The sequence below is a fragment of the Canis lupus genome, chromosome 36 (genome assembly GCF_003254725.2).
Source record: "Canis lupus dingo isolate Sandy chromosome 36, ASM325472v2, whole genome shotgun sequence".
Lineage (NCBI taxonomy): Eukaryota > Metazoa > Chordata > Mammalia > Carnivora > Canidae > Canis > Canis lupus.
Window position 1 is genome coordinate 9,140,678 of NC_064278.1, and position 21,264 is coordinate 9,161,941.

The 21,264-nt window shown below is 39.1% G+C and overlaps 1 protein-coding gene and 1 long non-coding RNA gene across 4 annotated transcripts in view; one reads left to right on the forward strand and one right to left on the reverse strand.

Annotated features, from left to right (window-relative positions):
• Positions 1 to 3,474, forward strand: part of LOC112674669 (uncharacterized) — a 30,295-nt gene extending 26,821 nt beyond the window's left edge. The window contains exon 4 of the long non-coding RNA XR_003145500.3: positions 2,262 to 3,474. This is a non-coding gene — a long non-coding RNA (uncharacterized LOC112674669). The remainder of the gene's footprint in view (positions 1 to 2,261) is intronic.
• FIGN (fidgetin, microtubule severing factor) overlaps positions 1 to 21,264 on the reverse strand; it is a 145,024-nt gene that overhangs the window by 83,112 nt on the left and 40,648 nt on the right. The gene's annotated exons all lie outside the window — the stretch shown is intronic.

Genomic DNA, 21,264 nt, shown 5'->3' on the forward strand with positions numbered 1-21,264 from the left:
GTTGAAATTCACTACTTCTGATGGATCTATAGTTCCTTCGGAATGTGTGTAGGAAAACTATAATACATGTTCACCTTAAAGTCTCTATGTACATGAATGTTCTTAGATTAAATCTTAGAAAATTATATAAAATCAAGGCAATGCATTTTTTTTCATGCTACATTTGGGTTAACCATGGTCTCTTCTTATTGATCCAAAAGAACCAGAGTAATATTATAGACATAGATATAATAGGGCCTGGATAAACTCCAATTTCCTTTTTTCTTTTTACTCCTTCAGTATCCCTTGTTTCTAGTTGCTCTGGTTGAGCTGAGAGAGTGAGTTTAAGTTTGTTCTTGTGTAAGATCTGACACATAGTTTTCGTACAGGAGAAACAGTAACAATTGAAAGATGGGACTTCATGTACATAAGAGCTGTGGGCCTAACTACCTATAAATCTATTAAGTCTTATAATAGACCTGTGATTTTCAAAATGTAGTCCCTGGAACTAGCAGCAACAGCATCACAGAGGAACTTGTTAGAAATCCAACTTAGAGAGCCTTACCCCCAATCTACTAAATCAGAAATCCTAGGTGGAGACTAATAATCTGTATTTTTAACAAGCCTTCTAGGCCATTCTAATATGAGAGAAGTCTTGTGAAACATGCACCCAGACTTAGAACTCTATGATCCAGGTATTTACATATATGCGAACCACACACCTGCTTCTGGCATCTCTTTTTCTACTTGCCATGTCCTATGCTTGAATGATTTATCTATCTATCTATCTATCTATCTATCTATCTATCTATCTATCTATTTATTTATTTTTGCTCACTCAGGTCAGCCTCATCTTCTCAATTATATGGAACCACTGCCACTTATATGTAGTAGGAGGCAAGATGAGCAAGAGACATTCACATAGAAGTTTTCATCTATGTATAAATTATTATTTTTAGAGTCAGTATTTAATAGCAGGGAAACACAGGAATATAAAATGTTTCAGGTGAGAACATTCAATGATGTTGGGAAATCTACCTAAATAAAGGGATTATTCACAACTGTAACTCCCAAATTTGGGTGCAGTTCTCAAAATGTCTCATGTCGCCTATAACAACCCAACCTTCTTACTCATGGATCCTGCCCTGTCAGCCCCAACTGATATTTCTAAGTTTCATTTAATGTTATGGTTTGCAGAACCATTTTTTAACTTAAAAGAAAAGTTTCATCTCTTATGTTTTGAAGGGAGAAGGAATACAAATCACCAAAGCAATACTCTTGGCCAGTATTTTGAATTCTGCAGAGCACTTCTAATCCGACAAACATATGACACTTTGAATTTCCATCTCAGATTTCAAAGAAATGGACATCTTTTTTATCTTCTTTTCATTTGTGTTACCTTAATATCATCTCCATGTTTGTTTCTTTGAGTCTTGACCCAAAAGAATATCTAGGTTCTGCCTTTACAGGCTTAAAAAAACTGATATATAAAAAAATATTTTAAAATATTCATTCAAGGGTCCTTTTACCAAAATGCCTCAGTGGCAACAAAATTTTGTGCTGTAAAGCATACACCTGGGGGAGTTGGAGCAGTGGAGTGTTGGAGTGTTTTGTACAAACTGAAAGAGTATCAACAGACATGGTCTACAAACTTAAAATGTCAGCAAATGCATTAGAAATGGATACTGGAAATTTATAACAGATTGGAATCAAACTGCCACTTATGTCTGAATCCGTAGATAAATCATGCCAAAGAGAGCACATATGAGTTTGGTTTTTTGTTTGTTTAAATTCATCATATAAGGTTTCTTAACCTCGAGTAACATAAAAACTCATTTTCAAAGGAAAATTTATTTTGAAACTATCATAGGTTATAAGCCTGGTACCCAGTTGGAGAAACACGGACTTAAAAAATTTTCTTCTATAAAAAAGTTTTCAATTGAAATGGTCATGATCAAAGAAAGTTTTATGTTTATTCCTATAAAACATTTTTCATTGTATCATTAAAATGAAAATATAAAAAATAAAAAAATAAAAAATAAAATAAAATGAAAATATAAAATTACAAATTCTCCTGGATTCCAGTAATACACATATGGACAAGAGTCTATGTACCCAGACCAAGAAATACAGCTTTATACTAATCCATGCCATCCTTCTGAGCCTTATAAAACATCTACAGTAAAAAGTAAAATATGTGACCAAGATTATTTTAGAGTAATAAGTGTTACTTTGTATCAACTATTAGAAAGTTTTTAATATTTTATTTGTTTATTTGATAGAGAGCACAAGCAGGGGACCAGCAGAAGGAGAAGCAGGCTCCCCCCGGAGGAAGGAGCCCCAGATGGACCTCGATCCCACGAGCCTGGGATCATGACCTGAGCCAAGGGCAGATGCTCAACCAAATGAGCCAGCCACCCAAGGTGCCCCTATTATTAGAAAATTTGAAAATTATAGCAGTTTATATTTTGAAACCAGGTATCACCTCCATGTTTCAACTTGCTTTAAAAAATGAACATCTAATTTTATTTATACAGATAACCAGATTTGTATATTAGCTTAAAATATATTTTATCAATATTTGAGGCCACCCTTTTGAGAGCCCTCAGCCTGAATTATCCAAGATGTGCACTCCTATTCCAGTCTAGGGGGTATTCAGAAATGGAAATCCCCTAGGTTGTAATACAAAAAAGAATTTACACTCAAAATATGTATGCAATAAATATAAAGACAGTATTTTTTAATATTTACATGACCAAGGGAGATTTTATTTTAATGGAAGGAGGGCAGAATGGCTTTCAGATTCTTATATATAGTGTTACCCACTCTGCTTATGTGCTAAACTCTGTTGGTAGCACTAACATCCTTATTGACTTTTGCAGCGCTACTTTAGGCCAAACAATCTGTCTCGAGAAAACTGGGAACCATTAAGTGTGAAGAATGGGCGTGGCTCTGCCAGTAGCTTATCTGAAAGCTTATTCTCTGCATGGAATAGGAAAGAAAAGATGTGAAATGGTAAACATTAAGGTTTCAAAGTTTTGTTTGGATTTCCATGCATTCCCAAGTAAGACATGCTAATAGCAAACCTAACTATATATATAACATTCAAAGCCAAATATGAATAATTTTACCTCAAATTACTTCAGTGATTCCTCAACTAGCACAGCATTCAGCTGACCAACAGAATTCTCTGCGATCAGGAGGATGGTCTGTATTTGTACTGTCCAACATGAGAGCCACTACCCACCCGTGTCTAGTGAGCGCTGGAAATGTGACTAGAGCAAATGCGCAACTGAATCTTGATTTTATTTTGCTTGTTAAAACTTCCATTTGCACAGCCACACGTGGTTAGTGGCTACTGTATAGGACCGTGGAGGAGATAATCCCTTTCTTTTCAAATACAGTTTCCCACATTTGCCTTTACTTTTATCAGACTATTTTGATATTAAATCAGCTTTTTATATAAAAATTAGTCTTTCTAAGCTAAATTCTGTTTATAATTCGAGTCTGTTTCCTTTTGTTTTGTCTTCTGTTCAGTGACATATTTGTGAAAGCCTTTCATAAAATTAGAAACAATTTTCAGAACCACAAAACACTGTTCTTTTTGTTAAGCCAGATAAGTTTAACTCACTTAGACGTTTTATCTTCTCTCATCTTCTTTTACTTTTTCTGGTCCTCTTTATACTCATTTTTCTAGATATGTGAAGCCAAAATAAGATGCAACATATACTGTGTAAGGCAACGGGTTTATGTGGAGGGGCGGGTGATGGGAAGGAGACGTGGCTGACATTTTTACAAGAGTTTTAGAGAAAAGTTGCAAAGAGAGTACAGAGTTTCTGTATACCTCACACCCAGTTTCCTGTAGTGTTAACATCTTAACATTAGTTTGGTGCATTTGTCACAACCAATGAACCAACACTGATACTCTATTATCAACTAAAGTACGTATTTTCTTCAAGTTTCCTTAGTTTTTACCCAGCATTCCTTTCTGTCCCATCCAAAATACCATATTGCTTTTAGTAATGTCTTCTTAAGCTCTTCACACTTTCTTGCTAACCAATTTTTAATTAGAATTGCCGTAATTGAGTACATTTATGATTGAGTTGCTGATAGTCAAGGAAATAAGAACAAAATTAATTTTGAGATCAAAGACAGTACTTCACCAGAAGGCTTGGTGAGCATGCCTGGACCTTTACAAAGAGCACCAGTCACTCTGGTGACCATGGAAGATACCCTTGGGATACTCTCCTAAATGCAAGTAAATCATGGCTAACTACTTAAGGGTGCTAGCCACTCCCCAGTGAGTGGGAACCAACCCAACAATAAGTCAGCCTCAGAATGTTATGTCTAGTTCACTGATGACATCATATAAGATTCAAGATCAAGATCCTTTCCAACGTTACCGCTACTCATCCCCTACCCCGCTCCTCCACCCCCCTCCCCAATACATGGCCTGTCATTTTAACAAGAAGAGAAACTGAATTCGTCCGGAACAATTTGTTCTTCAAAAACTGGTCTGTGGTTACTTAGTAATTTATGTTGGCCTCTAGCATTGCAAATGCAATGGAGTAATTGTGGGAGCGTAATTCTTAAACACTGAGGTTGAAAATTGAGCTTCTGTAGAACATTGGGTATTTACAAAGGCAGTATCTCCTAACATACACACGATAGAGAATATATTGTAATGGAAAGGCAAAGAAATGGCTTTCAGGTTCTTACAGTGTCAGCCACCCTCGAGATCCCTGTGCAGTCTACAAAATCAGTAACTGGCTTTTGGATAAAGTCTGGGAGCTAGAAAAGAATCTCAGAATGTTGAGCTTACTTGTGGCTTCTCCTTTTCCAAATGTGCCGTCTTTAGTCTAATCGGATCCTCTCCTGACAGCAGCCTGACTTTCTATCCTCTTTTTATGATAGTTTTGTTTTGTCTTTTGAAACCAACATTTCTGTGTTACTGAGTGTGTCTGTGAGGAGCGGGGATGGTGCAGGGCTCAAGTTCCCTTGGTTCCTGGATTTCACTGCACATCATCTTAGGCTATTTCCCACCCCTCTTAAAATGTCTCCTTGCTTCAGTTTGGCAGAGCTTGTTCTTAACAAAAAGGTGGCATTGGTCCTGTATCACCTGCCTCAGTTTCTATATTCCCTGAAAGTTCCAGTGTGCCACTGCTGTTGTTTTTCAACAACTTATATTTTGGAGACTTTGAATTATAGAACTTAAAATCTAGAATCATCACGCAGTATTGTCTGCTACCGACCCTTCACGTGACGCAGGAGAAATGTGAAGCCCAATACTTAACAAAGGGTCACAAAGTTTGTCAGCAAGAAAGAGTGAATTCCATTCCTAGGTAACCTACGTCTAGGGTCTAGAGCATGGAGTGATCCCACCACATTGCACGGCCTCTTCATTTCATCAGAAGCAAGTTTGCCCAAAGGGAATTGGTTCTACAGTTCCAAGAGCACTTTGCCAAAATGGTATGGCTTTGAGACCCAGTGTGGGCTCTGCAGGTGTAAAAATAAGGCAGTAGTGAGCGTGCCTGTTCAGATACAGAGTATATGTCCGAAATTAAGGTGGAGGAGTCTCCTTCCATATACCATCTAAATCCTTTTTGTCCCTCCACCCAGCCTTCCCAGACCATTTCTTACAAAATCCAACCTCTTCTGAGGTTCTTGCTATCTCTATTTTTAACTTGTGATAATGGTGCCACACCACCAAGCCCAAAGCCTCAGGTGTGCACTGCAGCCAGCTACCTCTGGACTCCCTTTCTGAGGTGTTCTCCTTGCTTTTTAGCAGTAGGCAGCAATTCCAGGGAAAAGTGTCAAGGGAAGAGGCTGATACTGTCACAAGCTCAATTTCAACCTGCCATCACTCAACAGGGCGCGCATGGACAGTGACTTGTTCTTCTAGATAGGACATTGTCTTCCGTGCTTGCACGCCGTTGTGCACACTGCTCGTTTGCATTTTCACCTTATACCCCATTACTCGGCACCTGCCTACATGTTCTTCCAAATCCAGATTAAACCACCACCTCTCTGTGCTTTCTCCAACTTCCCCTGCCCCAGAGTGAGATGCAACCCTCTTCTGGTGCCCTTAGCCCATTGCAACTCTATCCTGCAGCTTGCTGTATTATACAGTAAAACCACGCCGAGCTAGATGTCTCCCTGACTAGACTTTGAATGCCCAGCAGCAAAAGCCATGCCTTATTAGTTCCGGTATCCTCAGCAGCCTGCCTAACATAGACCAGGTCACAGGTGTCACACGATACTTGGAGTATGTGCCATGCATCAGGCACTATGCTCAAGGCATTCATAGGAATTATATGATTTTCACAATAACCTTAAGCAGTGGTGCCATCACTATGATCACTTTACAGATTATAAAATTGAGATCCGGAGAAGTTAAACAACTTGCCCAAGTTCAAACATCACTTAAGTTTAAGAACTCAAATACAAGTCTAACTCTAAGTTCACACTCTTGAGTATTCTGTTACTTTTCTGAGGGGGTCGATAAATAGCTGTTGAGTGACAGTCAATAAGTAAATGGAAAGAACGCTGTATTAAAACAAATGACACCAAGAATTTTGAGTGCTTGAGCTGCTTGTCATGGAATCTTAGTGTATGCACTAGAATATTCCTCTAAGGAAGAAGATGGACATCCAGTGGGAAGGACATCAAGTGTCTAAGGGACATGACGTGCATTTGAATACATTTTCCAGGGAAAATGACTGAATCACTTTTCCTACTGACTTATAAAGAACTCTGTGGAGAATTCTAGAATGACCGCTGTGAAGAAAAGGGCCTGAAACCAATCCAGGAACACTCTTTTCTTCAAAAGAAAATTCCAACTGATCCAGCCAGGAAATGTGGCTTTGAACAGGGAATGAAACTGTGACTTGGCTCCCACTGGATTGGACATTTCCCCAGTGTCTTTCCCATGAAGCTGCAGTTTGGCCTTGCTTTTAGGGGCTCCTATGCTAAGTGACCGAGACTGTGAGTACTCAGAGACCTCAAGAAAAAAAAAATCTGGCAGACCACAAATTATTTAATCTACTTTCTTTTCCTGTTGCAGTCTTTTGCTTTAAAAAAAAAAAAAAAAAAAAAGAGGTCAAAATGAAAAGAATGTGAGTTTATTTTAATGGGAAAGGCATTTTATGGACATAAAAATCCCATTTGTTTAATTCCTTAATAAAAGGGCATTGCTTTTACTGAGTAAAAATTCCAAGTTCATATTTTAGGATATTTGATTCTCATGTGTTTTAATTACTATTAGCAGAGGCATAAAAACTATACTATAGCTTCAGGGCAATCCAGTAATCCAACTCAACAAGTATGTATTAAGCCTTGTCCACACTAGAAGAAATATAAAAGGTGTATATGGCAAGGTCCTATACTTCGAGGCACAGGCATACAATCTTGTTACTGAGAAGAGAGACATCCAGAAAATAATTAGAGAACAAGACAGTATTAAAAAGGGCTAAAATATAATCCAATGAATCACCTTTGCAGTCATGAGTGCAGGGACAGATTTTGAGGCAGAAGTAGGATGAGATATACTTTGACAGATTGCTTTTATAGGTGAAAAGGAGATTTAGAAAAGAAAAAAAAAAGAAGAAGTGTTCTTTTTATGGTAACAACGTGAACAGAAACGGAAAAGCACAAAACAGCATTCATTCAAGTGTTCATTCAACAAATATTTGCTGAACACCTGTATGTATAAGGTCCTGTGTCAAGAGCTAGCATGACATTTCTTCTGATTTTTCAGAGCAAGTAAAGAGATCACACTGGCAGGGGCAAAGGGCAGATTTTAGCTATATGACTTGGGATGAGTCACTTAACCTCCCTGAGCCTTAGTTTCCTCCCCTGTGAAATGAACGGCTTAGCCACCGGTAATTGTCAGAGTTGTTTTCTCGTTGTTGTTGTTTTTGTTTTCCTTTTAGCAATGCCACTCTTTCTGGTTATAATCAAATCTTAGGCACAACCCAACTATATTAAGGAAGCCATCTGGGTGAAATAAGAGGAAGGGGTTGGGGCAAAAGAGAGCCCAGACGTGCCTCTTGCTCGGCATCTCCCTCTCCGCCCTCCCCAGGGCCTGCCCACCCCAAGGCTCCTCCACTGAACCCCAAGATTACAGGGGACATAATGCCAAAACAACTCATCTTCCTGATGCCTCAATTCTCTTCCCCAAATAAGGTGTTGCAACAGGAAACAGAAGCAAACGAGAGATTTTTTTTTTTTTTTTTTTAAGGAGCTTGTTTATAATGGATCCTGGATTTCAGGTGCCAAAGCAGTGTAAGTTCTTAAGTGAAATGACAAAATTCTTGTGTGAAAGTCTGTTGTTTGAAATGGTAATGCCATTTAAGAGGGACTGAAAGAAGAAACCTAGATATTTAGCTATAAAGGTCTTGGCTAAACTCACATTCCTGGGGATGGTAAGGGTCAAACCAAGACAGCTAAAGGAGAACCTGCAGAGCTTGGTAGAATTAAATAGGAAGGGTGGGGACAAGGGAGTCTAGACCAGCATTCCCATTACTAAATCCAATATGGTGCTACACAGAGATACGGGGAAATGGACCTCAAATTTGGGGTACACTGGAATTGCCTGGGGAACTTTTAAAAACACCAGTAGCTACTTCTCATCCCCAGAGATTCTGAACTGGTTAGGGGTACAGCCTGGGCTCTGGGGTTTTAAAGGTCCCCAGGTAATTCTACTATGTAGTCAAGGTTGAGAACCAGTGAATCAGAAGGACAGGGAATTATGACAGGCCTGGAGAATGCGCATCAACGGACGAGACTACTGTATTTGTGATCCAGCTAATTTTGTTATTAAGGTTGATTTTTTTCAACTTCTTTGCCTAATGTTAAATAGTAACCATGTAACCCCAGAGTTATATGTGATAGCATTTATTTCCCATATTACCCTGTCAACATATCTCGCTGTATTTCCAAGGCCACCAGTCTCTGTTCTTCCAGTTAAAAATCAATGATGAAAATCTCCACAAACAAGACGTGTGTGTGTGTGTGTGTGTGTAAATGGTCTCACTTCAAGAGTTGTACCTTACAACAGATTGCTGTTACAAGAGCATAATGATGTTTGCCCAAAAACTGCCTTTCTTTAACACACACGCATGCTTACCACACACAGAATGCAGAGACTTATAAATGGCATATTATTCAGGCGTTCTTATCCTGAAATTCTCTGTAGTCTCTATAAGGGTATTACTAAAACTCAAGAGAAGTTCAGCATTTGCTTTGCGTAAACATAGTAAAAGCAAGATAAATGAAATTTTATGTCACAGCAATCCCTAATATTTGCCAAGCCTTTTTGAGTTTTTAAAACCCTTCTACAAACATCATCCAGATGGATCCTAACAATCTATTATTGAATCATGACTGAGACTATAATTTTCCTTTTCCAGACCGGAAACAGAGGCCCAGAAGTTAGGTAATAGGCCCAAGTCCCAGGGATAGAATCTAATCCATTAAACCTCAGATCTTTCCTCCCCTAGTTCAGTTCTCGATAGCTTCCCTCAAGCAAATGGTCTAGTGACCAGGTGTATGCCTCCAACCTAGCCTCCAGGAGGGAGGGGTGCATGTTTATCCACTCAAAGGGATCTCTCTTTCTTCCACATCCTAAAGGGCTTTATCAGCACAATCTAAGAAAAAATATTATTTTCTAGTTTTATTAGAGCTAGGAAAATGCCTGTTTTCATTATTGAACTGTATACTTCTGGAAGTTTGGTGCCAACCTTCTGAGGCAAGATCGTAAGAGTCATGTTTCCTATCCCCAAAGGACCTAACACACTTCCCGTGTACTAAACCAGGTATGGAATATACTCTCTCATTGTTATACTGTCTAACTCAATTTGTTAGACGTTTAGTCCAGCATCAGAAATAGCATTTTTCAAATTAATTTATACTTTGTCCCACCCTCTTGTGATGCACGCAGAGCCCATCTCCTATTTTCCATATGGTAAGTAAACAGCTCTTCAGATAAGGAAAAACTATTACCATATCCTCCCTGAAGTCTTGCATCCTATTGCCAAGCCAACTTTTCCTTAACAATTTAAAGTAGCAGACGTTTTTCAGATCATTTACTTTCTTTGACAACGTCCTCTGGATAAAATTCATGTTTGTCATGGGCATTCCAGGACTAAAACCAAGACTTCAACAGCGACATGATCTGTGTAGAGCTCAGGGGAACTACTGGCTCCCTTGGCCAAAAAAACCATGACTTTGATGGAGGCTGTGTTGGCTCTCACAGCCATCCAGCTCCTCCACTGGTCGGCTGAGCCTGCTTTACTTCTAGGTCAATATTAATGATCTAACAGTATCATTATCTGAAGTGAAAGAATAGTTTGTGTACCTGAGCCCTTCAAGTGGTTTTTTCCTAAGACATGAAATACAATCCTACTGGACAGATAACTGACTGGGAAGCCAGACCAGGATATGCCCAGACAGCCTGGATTTTCATGATGACAATTAAAAAGAACTCCACTCCCCCAGCAGTGGGTCTGCAGAACTGCATTCAAGACCCGTGGCATAAACTACCAAGTGAAGATCATCGCGAAAGCATATAAAGACAATACTCTTTCCTTTCTGGGCAGCTTTATAGGCAAGAAGTACAAGTGAAATCCCCCAAGGGCACAAAACTATTTGAGACAATCATCCAGCTTGGACTTCTTCGGTTTGGCACTAAGTCCCATTACAGCCTCTCAGTCGAGATGTGCAATGAGATGACTCAAATGCAAGAGCAATGACTGAGAAATAGCGTCACAGCATTTTCAAGTGGCGGAGATGCTAAAAAGTGATCTCTGAAGTTCAGAATGGATTGCAACTCTAATCCCTGCAATTAGAAAAAAAGATGGGACTCCATCCCCCCATCCTAACTTACCCTGAAATAAATGAAGGAGGATAAATTTCGAATTACCTCTACTTATGACAGTTTTATACTAGACAAAGTTCCTGCCACAAAACAGGGTGAAGGGCTTCTAAAAGAGCTGTAATTGCCGTAATGTTGATTAAATGTACACTTAACGCAGGCGAAAGCTTTCCTGTGGCATGCCAGAAAAGTCTTTCTAGTGCTATTAAAAACCCTTCAAGTACAATCTTCTAAAAGTGGTACTTTGATGAGCAATACAACAACATACCTAAAGTTTCATTCCTGTGTAAAGCAGAGAGCGAAACCGTAAAGCAGGGAGAGATACGGGTGCTATTGCTTTATAGACGGACATGACCACATGGCATATATTTTCTAGTTCTGGACACAAGGAAACCAGGTCTATTTTATGGTTACAACTCTTTTGAGGCCAAATATTATCTTTCATTTGCTCAGTTCTCCTCATAGCTCATCTACTAGGCCTTGCTCCAAATGACATTTGGTTATTTTCCCAAATCATATATTCATATATATACATATATATGTGTATGTGTGTGTGTGTGTGTATATATATATATATATATATATATATATATATATTCTTAAGGGGTAAAAGTGTTGCCAACACTAAAGATAATCAGAAGAAAGTGACATGAGACCAAAGTACTTTTCAAGCAGGAGGCACAAATATGCTTTGAAGGACAGAATAAGTATTTGTATTTATTAAGATTTGAAAATTCTGTTATTGTTGAAAATCACTAGTCAATACTTAATAGTTACATATTTCATATCATGATGTATGTGTGATATTATGTACCCACACACACGTACAGCTGGATGCTTCCAGAGAGTTCCTTTTTGGTGAAGGATAATAGTATTACCAAATGATAAACTTTAAGTCCTGATTCTCAGAGGTATCTGGAAGGTTTTGAAGAGAAAAGAAACAGGCTGATACTGAGAACAATAAAACTATTCCCTAACGCCATCTCCCCCGCTCTCCAAAAGCCACCCTAGATTCATTAGATATGATATGGAAGGAATAGTATCTAAACATTTTAAACCAGGGCCAGGCTTAGCTAGCAATACAAACAAAAGCCTTCCTCCAGAACGGTTACGTAGGAATGGTAGCTGCAAGCTAACCCACTAGTCTTTGAGTGCTAGTTTAGTGAGCAGAACACACTGTCAATTGACACTTGCCTTTTACAATTTGAACACAGTCAGGTCACCTGACCCCCCAGCCTCGTACACAGCTTAGTAAACTGGATTGCTCCCCAAAGAATAATTTATCTTTTCCTTTTCAGAGTGCTAGACTTCACTCCAAAATGAGGTAACAGAGAGTAGTCAACCGACTTCACATCCAAGCGCTGACTCTTTTGAGAAAGAGAGTCAAGGAATAGAGAATCTGGTCACAAAAGCACGTCCTTTACATTTTATTCCACTTAACATTTGATTAAGTACCTGTCTACCTAGGAAACAAGATGTTTTGCGTTGTGACTAACAGCGCAAACTTAAAAACTTAGCAGTCTGTTAAATCTCTATTCTTATACGACCTAGTTTTTCGTAATCACTTTTTAGTAGTAGTCTTGTTTTCTTTTTTTTTAATAATAAATTTATTTTTCATTGGTGTTCAATTTGCCAACATACAGAATAACACCCAGTGCTAGTAGTCTTGTTTTCAAAGTAGAAATAAGTAAATAATAGCATGCCGAGCTAGAGCAAGCCTCGGGAGTCCTCACAAATCTCTGGTGAGAAAGAACTACATGCCTAACTAAAAGACTACCAGGAGACATAATCCCAGATTGCCAAGTTAGGAGTTAGTAAACAAATGCTTTCGAGAGTCAGCTATTAACCTTCTTAGTGAAAACCATCACGTGCCAATTATATTTCATAATGTAAATGCTCGATAAATCCCTAAGAATTTGATTTGTCTTCTCTACTAGTCTCCATTAATGAAATCTGTCAGGGAATATTTAAGCAATACAATTCCTCTTTACAGAGAGAATATTTTTATGGCATTTGCTCTCATTGAAGTGCAGCATTGTAAAACCAGTGCCTTTATGCCCATGTTTGCTTATAAAAGATACTTCATGTGAAAGAGCCAAGAGATCAATCACCACTGAAGTGAATACCTAATGATAACTATGTGCTCAACATGTGAGAACTTGACAACAGAAGACATGGCTCTAGGTCTGACATTCAGGTTGTAAAGCAGCAGACAAAAATAAGGCATAATCTAATTGATGACTAAATTGAATGTTACCGATAAAGTTGTGAAAAAGATCAGAATTGAGATCAGCAGCCTAAAAGAGCTACACATAAGATGACCCCTGATATTGGCTGTGGAGAATGAAGAAGATTTGGAACACATGAACAAAGGTAAAAATGGAGAAATGTGTACATAATATGTCTATGGGAAGGTTGAAAAAGAGAAAGAAAGGAAAATCTCTGCTAGGAATGGAAGATGAGACCAGCTACTATAGCCTGAGAAGTAAGGGGGGATTGAGACTCAGTGCCGTGCAAGTCGGGAGCTTCAGAAGGCTTTTGATAAAGCGGTAGGTATGGTGAAGGTAGTGTTCCTGGGACTATTCAATCAGGACGATATAAAGTGGGTGGGAGAAAGGAAAACCTAAAGCCAGAGCTGACTAGTCTAGAACCCTCTTCCATTAAACAAAATAGGATAGCAAGTATCGGGGAATTTCTCTTCGTGTTTTTAGAAAAGGACAAACAGGGTCTCACAATTATTTGTGGAGGGAGAAGCCAAGAAAGCAAGCAAGCCAGCCTATCAAATGATTAATACAATAGTGCAATTATAAGATGCCAGAAAGATATCTTGGAGCAAGGTTTTCAAATGTAACGTGGTGGAGACAAAACCATATACTGGAACTCAGCGATGTTCATCTCTTTGTAACTGGTTTCATGGGTCTCACAGATGTGTCTTGGTCTCATTTATAGTTTAAATTTCTATACGGTATAAATTCGCAATATTTTAGATTTTTATTTTATCCGTGCCTGCTTCACTCTCAGATATACCTTAGAGAAATCAGAAAATAGAATTTTAACTAAAAGAAAAGGAAATATATGGCTAACTAATAAAGAGGGGGATCAAGTGATACCATAAAATGGAAACGATCAACGTTTTTTTTAAAAAAACAACAGAGAATTTCAATTGACTAGTGTTCAAGTATTGAGTCACTCTGAATTACACAGAGCCTTGACCAATATTTATTGCTACATGTTTTAGAGGCAATTTCCATTTTGATGGGTTGCTTCAAAAGTGGTATTCTAAAGCAGTTAGGTAACATAAAAATATAGGATCAAGATTATGTCTGTCAGATAAAAAATACGGCATTTATGCAGCATTATATAATCCATTCACTGGTTTATGAGCCCAAGGTCCCCACGGGAGTGTCACAAACCCACAAAATATGCTACAGGGTTAGATTTTGCATTTAAGAATCCAAATGAGAAGGAAATACTTTCTAAAACCCGAAGTGTAACTAGAATATTTGGTACCATGAAATAAGTCCAAAACTACAAATAATTTCAATCTGGCAGTTCAAGATGTCCTCAGTTTGGATGACCCAGACATTTAAATACATGCACTTTTTCGCCAGTATCCCTCAATTGTTAAGATACACAGCACATAAATCAGATGGCCAAATTGGGCCTATGAAAGAACAGTTACCAATGATTCAATGTCAAGGAAGCCTACTACAGTGTTCCCCAAGGATGAAGCCAGTATTTCTTAAACACTCCAGCTAACTGCCTTCAATAAAGAAGGAACATATGATACTTAATTTCAAAGATGACATCACACCGGGGATAGCTTGTACAGCTAATTCAGGAATGGATATAATTGGAATTCAAAACAAAAGGTTATATCATGGATATAAATTTTAAAATAAAATAAAGGACAGAGAAGATTATACATCTATGGAAGGAAAAAATACAATGGAACTGTAATATCTAGCAGCAGAAACAAATGTGTAAAACAGCTGTAAGAGCTTGAAAAGAACCAAAAACTAATCCTGATTTGGAATGGGACCATTTTCAAAAAGTGTGTCTAATCTAGATAAACATATACAATATGTAAACGCAGTTGTGTAATTCTTTGGTATTTAGTATGATGATTAATAATACTAGCTCTAAGAAAAAATAGAGAAACAACTTAAAATATGTAAAACAGGATTTACAGAAATAGTAAAGAAGTCTAAATTACTTAATCTAGAGAAATAAAAGCTGGAGGGTGGCTCAAGTGTTTTGAACACATTTACATTCTAAAGAAGGAAGAACAAAAAGTATACTTCATGTTGCAAAGATACATTTATTCCAGAAAAAATGTAATTTTATAATTTTAAAGTTATTGGAATAGATGACAAAAGCTAAGATTCTCTGATGTTCTTAACAGACCATACCCCAATCTATGATTTTTAAAGTGCTGACTCAGTACAAAGACTGAAGATTTCACTAGGCAGTATTAGGAACTGATTTCCAACTCTTGACATTTTTTAACATGCCTTTGGGTGAATTTTCAACCCAAATTGCCTTTTAGTCTTTTGCTTAAAGTTAGGACCATGGGACTCTAAAGTAAACTTTTTTTCCAAAAGAAATAGATCATTGACCATTGTCCACAGAATTAAGAATACTGTGCATATTGTCTTTTATATAACACTACATTTATATTTCAAATTGATGAGGTTTGCAGAGGTCACAGACTGGTAGTACATGTAGGAAATGGAGACTGTACAGTGTTAGTGAAGTTTCTGACTGGTTACTGATAATTAAAACGAAAGAAAGAAAGAAAGAAAGAAAGAAACCTGATATAATCTATATAAAAAATGGAGAATTTGGCATATTCAGAAAAGAGAAAATGAAAAAGAAAAAGGAAAGGAGAGAAAAAGAAAAGACAAAAGAAAAGAGAAGAGAAAAGAAAAAAAAGAAAACAAAAGAAATCTGGCAACCGTGTGCTTTTATTTTCATAAGTCAGCGGCCTGCTAGTGCTCAGTGGTGGCAAAGAAAAAATGATGTTTTCATCAGTCCTTCATTCATTCCTAATGTATCTGGTCCTAGAGGGCATCTGGGGATGTGGTTCCTGGTCTACAGTGTGGACATTTTCTTGAATTTGCTACCTGATGTGGCCTCTTTGAACAGCGACGTTCGTTCGCCTAGAATGCAGTGCGGCTCATTCATTAATCCAGGAGTAACTTAATGCCAGCAAGTCAGCGAGTGGCAGTCTTTAATGAGTGGTCACACGGTTGTTCAGTCTGGCCAGATTCCATCTGGTGACCAAATATTTCATTTTCTGTACACTAAAACAGGTTAGTGACCATCAGCTCTCCCCCTCTTTTTAAGAACTGAAATCCCTTTAAGAATTAAAAACAAACAAAAACAGAGCAGTAGTTGTGGAATAAGGAAAGAGGGAAATCTGTACCACAGCCAGGGCCAGAGGAATTCGCCACTACAATAAAGAACAAAATGTTCTGTCCACAGAAAAGATAAGTCAAATGCTTTTAAATTTGTTTTCAAGGATTCTCTCCAAGAAGTGAGTAAAGATCCAGAAGCGAGCTCTTCTTTAAAATTTTTAAACATTCAATCAAATTCATCTAAACATTTGTGGGGTTTTTTTTATGTCTAGGGAAAGGCCTCTTCTTCTAACCTTACTGTCTTAGCAAATGAGGCTATGTTCCACAAAAATCAAAGGCTCTGTTTTGCATTATTCCTGAAAACTATGAAAAATAAAATTCTTGAATCAGAAATATACATTGAATTTTTTTCAACATGTAGTTCTAACCATCTTTAAGTAGAAAGATTTTTATATTGTCAGTTACTTGTTCACATAAAAGATCATCACGTGAGAACCTGATTCAATAAGGAGCAAAGGCAGGCATAGGGCCGGTCTTTCTAGACACATCCAGGAGATTAAGTGGATGTACCAGTAGGAGATGGTGATGGCTTTCATAAGGAAAATTTATTTATAGCTATGCTCTTAAGTATGGTGTTAGATAGAAGCTCAGAAATATACAGCGATATGACATCAAATGCGTTTTTTCCTAAGAAGCTAGAAGCGCCTCATTCGCTTAACATATAATCTACGTTTATGCGTGGCAGTGGGCTAATGATGCCCCTGTAGTTAAATGAAACAGCTCAAATGCAAAGCAAAGAATTAGAAAAAGAAGTTTTTGTCTTGTTTTCTAGAGTCAATCCATTATATGTCTTTCTGCTGAAGATTCTAATTCCTAAAGGGGGGGGCGCCTGGGAGGCTCAGTCAGTTAAGCATCTGCCTCCGGCTCAGGTCATGACCTCAGGGTCCTAGGATAGAGCCCCACCTTGGGCCCCCTGCTCAGTTTGGAGTCTGCTTCTCCCTCTCACTCTGCCCCTCCTCTCACTCATGCTCTCTCTCTAATGAATAAATAAAATCTTTAAAAAATAATAATAATTCCTAAAGGGGTTTGAAAGTCTACCCCTGAAAGGTACTATAGGGAAGGCAGACTTCTATTAACGTTGTGTCCTCTGACATCTAGTCCGTGAAAATAGAAGGAGAGGCACTAACTTTTAGCAGCAGACATGTTAAAAAGGAAAAAAGAAAAAAAAAAAAAAAAAAAAACCCAAACGAGCAAATTCTAAATAGCTACGTGGAACAAGGTGACCCAGCCTAGTCTAACAGAAAACCAAAATGTAATCAAATGAAACCTACGACCCTTGTACCAGAGAGAGTGAGGGAGACAAGAAGGCAAACACAACTTAGGAATCTGTGAAGGAAAAGTGCAAGAAGGCACAAGTGTGTGCACTGCTCCGCCGAGCCTCTGCACAACAGGCAGCCCCGGGGAAATGACTCCAGTTCTCGAAAGAGGCAGCCAGGCCCCCCCTTGGTGCTGCCCTGGCCACAGCCTCAGCATCCTCCCAGGAGACCAAAGGCCACGCAGACCACCAGGGCCGAGCGAACCAGAGCTCCGTGCACAGGCCACGACCCACTTCCAGGTGGAAGCAGATCCCACTGACCATCTGGGCCTCTCTGCAGATTCCACAGCGGGCACAAACCCCTTAGTTAATCAAGAGTGGTGAGTGTGTGCGTGTGTGTATGTGTGTCTGTCTGTCTCTCCGTGTATGTATTCAGTTGAGTGGGGGGTGGCCAAGGAGACCAGAAGAGGGGGAAGGGGCTGGGTTCTGAGAAAGAGCCACAAGCGAAAGGATAAAAACATGAAAAGGCAGGGCAGCGACTGCAATCCCATTCTTTCTCTGGTGTGGAACACAGTGCTCAGCACATAGTAGGTGCTCAATAAAAAGGCTGCTGACTAAATCGACAAAACAACCTGTCTGTTGAAATTGCGTGTGCACTTTACAGAGTCTTAACAAGCTGCTAGTTATCCGGGAAGAAGTCTGTTAGCTCAAGATGATCACAATCTAAAGCAACCAAAATCAGAGTGGGTATGTCAATAAAGACCCTACAAATACAAAGAATAAATATGAAATAATCATTCAACTTAGAAAGGTAGGATATATATGCTAGGAATTACTATGAAAAAAAAATGTAACATACTATTTTATTCCTGGAGGGACCAGTGAACTACTTTTCTTTTTTAAACCATACACTAAATATATTACAATGTATCTGAAGTGACAAATAAAAATGTTAGATGATATTGTGAACTCCAAACACCTAAATACCATATAAACAAACTAAGGCACATTGCTCTATTTTTACTTTCCTTAGCTGTTTTGGAACTTTTGAAATCAAACAGGTAACACAACACCTGCCACCTTGGCCTTCCTTATAAATAAGACCTTTATGAGCTTATAGAGCTGGAGGGTACAGGAGCTCTGCCACCATCTCACAGGGTGGATGCCTAGACTGGGCTGCAAGTTTTATTTCCATTAATATTCTGTATGCCTGGATTTTTTTTTCCTTCTTCTTCTGATCTTGGAAGGAAATACATCATTTCCAAGCACACATCCATGCTCACTAGAGACAACAGCCACTAAGTGGTTAGCCCCTGTTAACTTGGGATAAAAATTTTTGTAGACTCCTTGGGAGAATGGATGCTTACATCAATGTTTCCCATACTAAGCTCCTTGGAACACTAGAGTATTTGGTTAAATCAGTGTGGGGAATGTGGTCTATGATGCTAATGGCATTAGCAGTCTAGAGGCTCTCAAAGGTCCTATTGTAAAGAAACCTGTTTGACTGTAACCCAAACTTAGGTGACCATGGAAGCTTCTCTTCTGCAGAATGGAGAGGGGTGGAGGGCGGACAAATAAAGTGGCTTAGTCCCTCGTAACATTTTGATAAAATGCAGAACCATAACTGAACGGAAACTTAGAAGTTCTTCACTTTAGACTTGGAAAAACTGAGGTCTAAAAAAGCAAAATCACTTGGCCAAGATTACGCAGCCATTGTCTCCACTGAGAGCAAAACCATTAGCCATGCCCTTTAGCTGCTGTGCTTGATCATCTTACTACCTCACCAAATAAAGAAACACCAGACTAGACACTACCACAAGTCTACCCTGTAACTTCTCTACCTCCCTTATCTCCTAGCTCTCATTTTATTTATTTTTTAAAAGATTTTATTTATTTATTCATGAGAGACACACAGAGAGAGGCAGAGACACAGGCAGAGGGAGAAGCAGGCTCCCCGCAGGGGGCCCAATGCAGAACTCGATCCCAGGACCCTGGGATCACGACCTGAGCCAAAGGTAGACGCTCAACCACTGAGCCACCCGGGTGCCCCGCTCTCTTGTTTTAGAGGCTAACCCATTCTCTTGGGCACTGGGGTGCATTCTTCCCACCTCCTTTGGGATCGTGTGCTCACCGCTTCCTCTTTTGTGCTGTTTCCCCTTTTCTGACTTTCACCAGCAATTTTAAGAATATCCAAGTTCTGTCTTCCTCCACTTCAAACTACTACCTTAGTTCTCTCTTCCTTCATCTCAGACCAGCACTCTTTCCCTTCACTGCCACATTCCTTAAAAGGTGACTCTATTTCACATCCCGACTTCCTCAACTTTCATTCATTCCTTAATCATTAAAACCTGGTTTCACTCTCTTCTACTCTCCCAAGAATTTTTCCACTATTTAATCCCTCACTCTTCATTGCTCCAGCCACGAGGGGCCTTTTCTTCACCATCATCTCCTGATGATGACGCTTAGCAACTCCTATTATACTTTACTTGTTCACATGTCTGCCGTACATACCACAGACTACAAGTTTCTGAAGGATAGAGACCTTTTCCCACCCAGCACAATGCTCAGCACATCTTGGATTCTTAATAAATAATGTCTCTTGGATGAAGACATCAAAAACAAAAACAAAAAAAATCAAACCAAAACAAACAAACAGTGTTCTAGGGAGAAGACGACAGTTAATGAGAACGGTAGTCTCCTTAGCAGGGACGAATCCATAATGGGAACAGATGTTAAACAGTATGCTGTAATCCGGTATTTCAACAAAGCCAGTATGAACTCTCCAGAGGGGTTTCCCCATTACCCTAGAATAGACTAGAACACAAGTAAATGGCTTGTCATGTCGCTCCCTTTTTCTACCCCCTTCCCCTCTTGGCAATTTCTTATCATTTAAGACCCCCCCCCTTAAATGTCACTGTCTTGGGGAAATACTGCTCAGATTATACAGGTAGCCAAGTGCCTCCTCCCTCCAGGATCCCAGAGCACGGTGTTGAGATTCAACGATTTACGGAGGATCTATAGCGCGCCACAGAAAGTGCCAGGAGTGTTCACAGACACCGTGTCACTTTGCTCATCTAATAACCTCGTGCAGAACTGTTATTATTCCCATTTTTCGAGATACTAAGCATAGCGGATTGAGAGAATTCCCCAAGATGCAAGGTGAATCATGGAATCTGTAGGACTTTAGGGCTCCTGTTGAAGCCTAGGCTTCCCCTGAAACAGCACCAAGCACATTCTGTGTCACGAGTGCTTATGTGTCTGTCTCCCCCACAGACCTGTCCAGGACCTGGGAGCAGGGGATCTATTTACCAAAGGCTTCCAGCTCAGCGATGGGCACGCACCACATCCAAATGGTTAGAAGGAATGAACACAGGGACAGAGCCTCTTTGACCTGCGATACCCTTAAAGAGCATGATACCAGCCCGGAAACACTCGATTTTGTGCCTGATGAGTAGGTATCTAGTGATAGGAGCTGAAGGAACTCCAGACAAATAATATTGCAAGAGCTTGTGTTTATTTAACTTAGAATCAGAAGAGGGTGGTGACTTATTTCAATATCCTGAGTCTTAACTGTGAGATTCAAGTATAAAGCCATTTAAGATCTCATTGGTTTGTTGGTTGGTATCTAATGCCCATGCCCACGTCACTGGATGCTATCTTCTTTAGTCCTGTCTCACCCCATGAGATGGGCTTATTAAATAATGAGCTGGATTTCACAGAGCATGGAGGAAAACCAG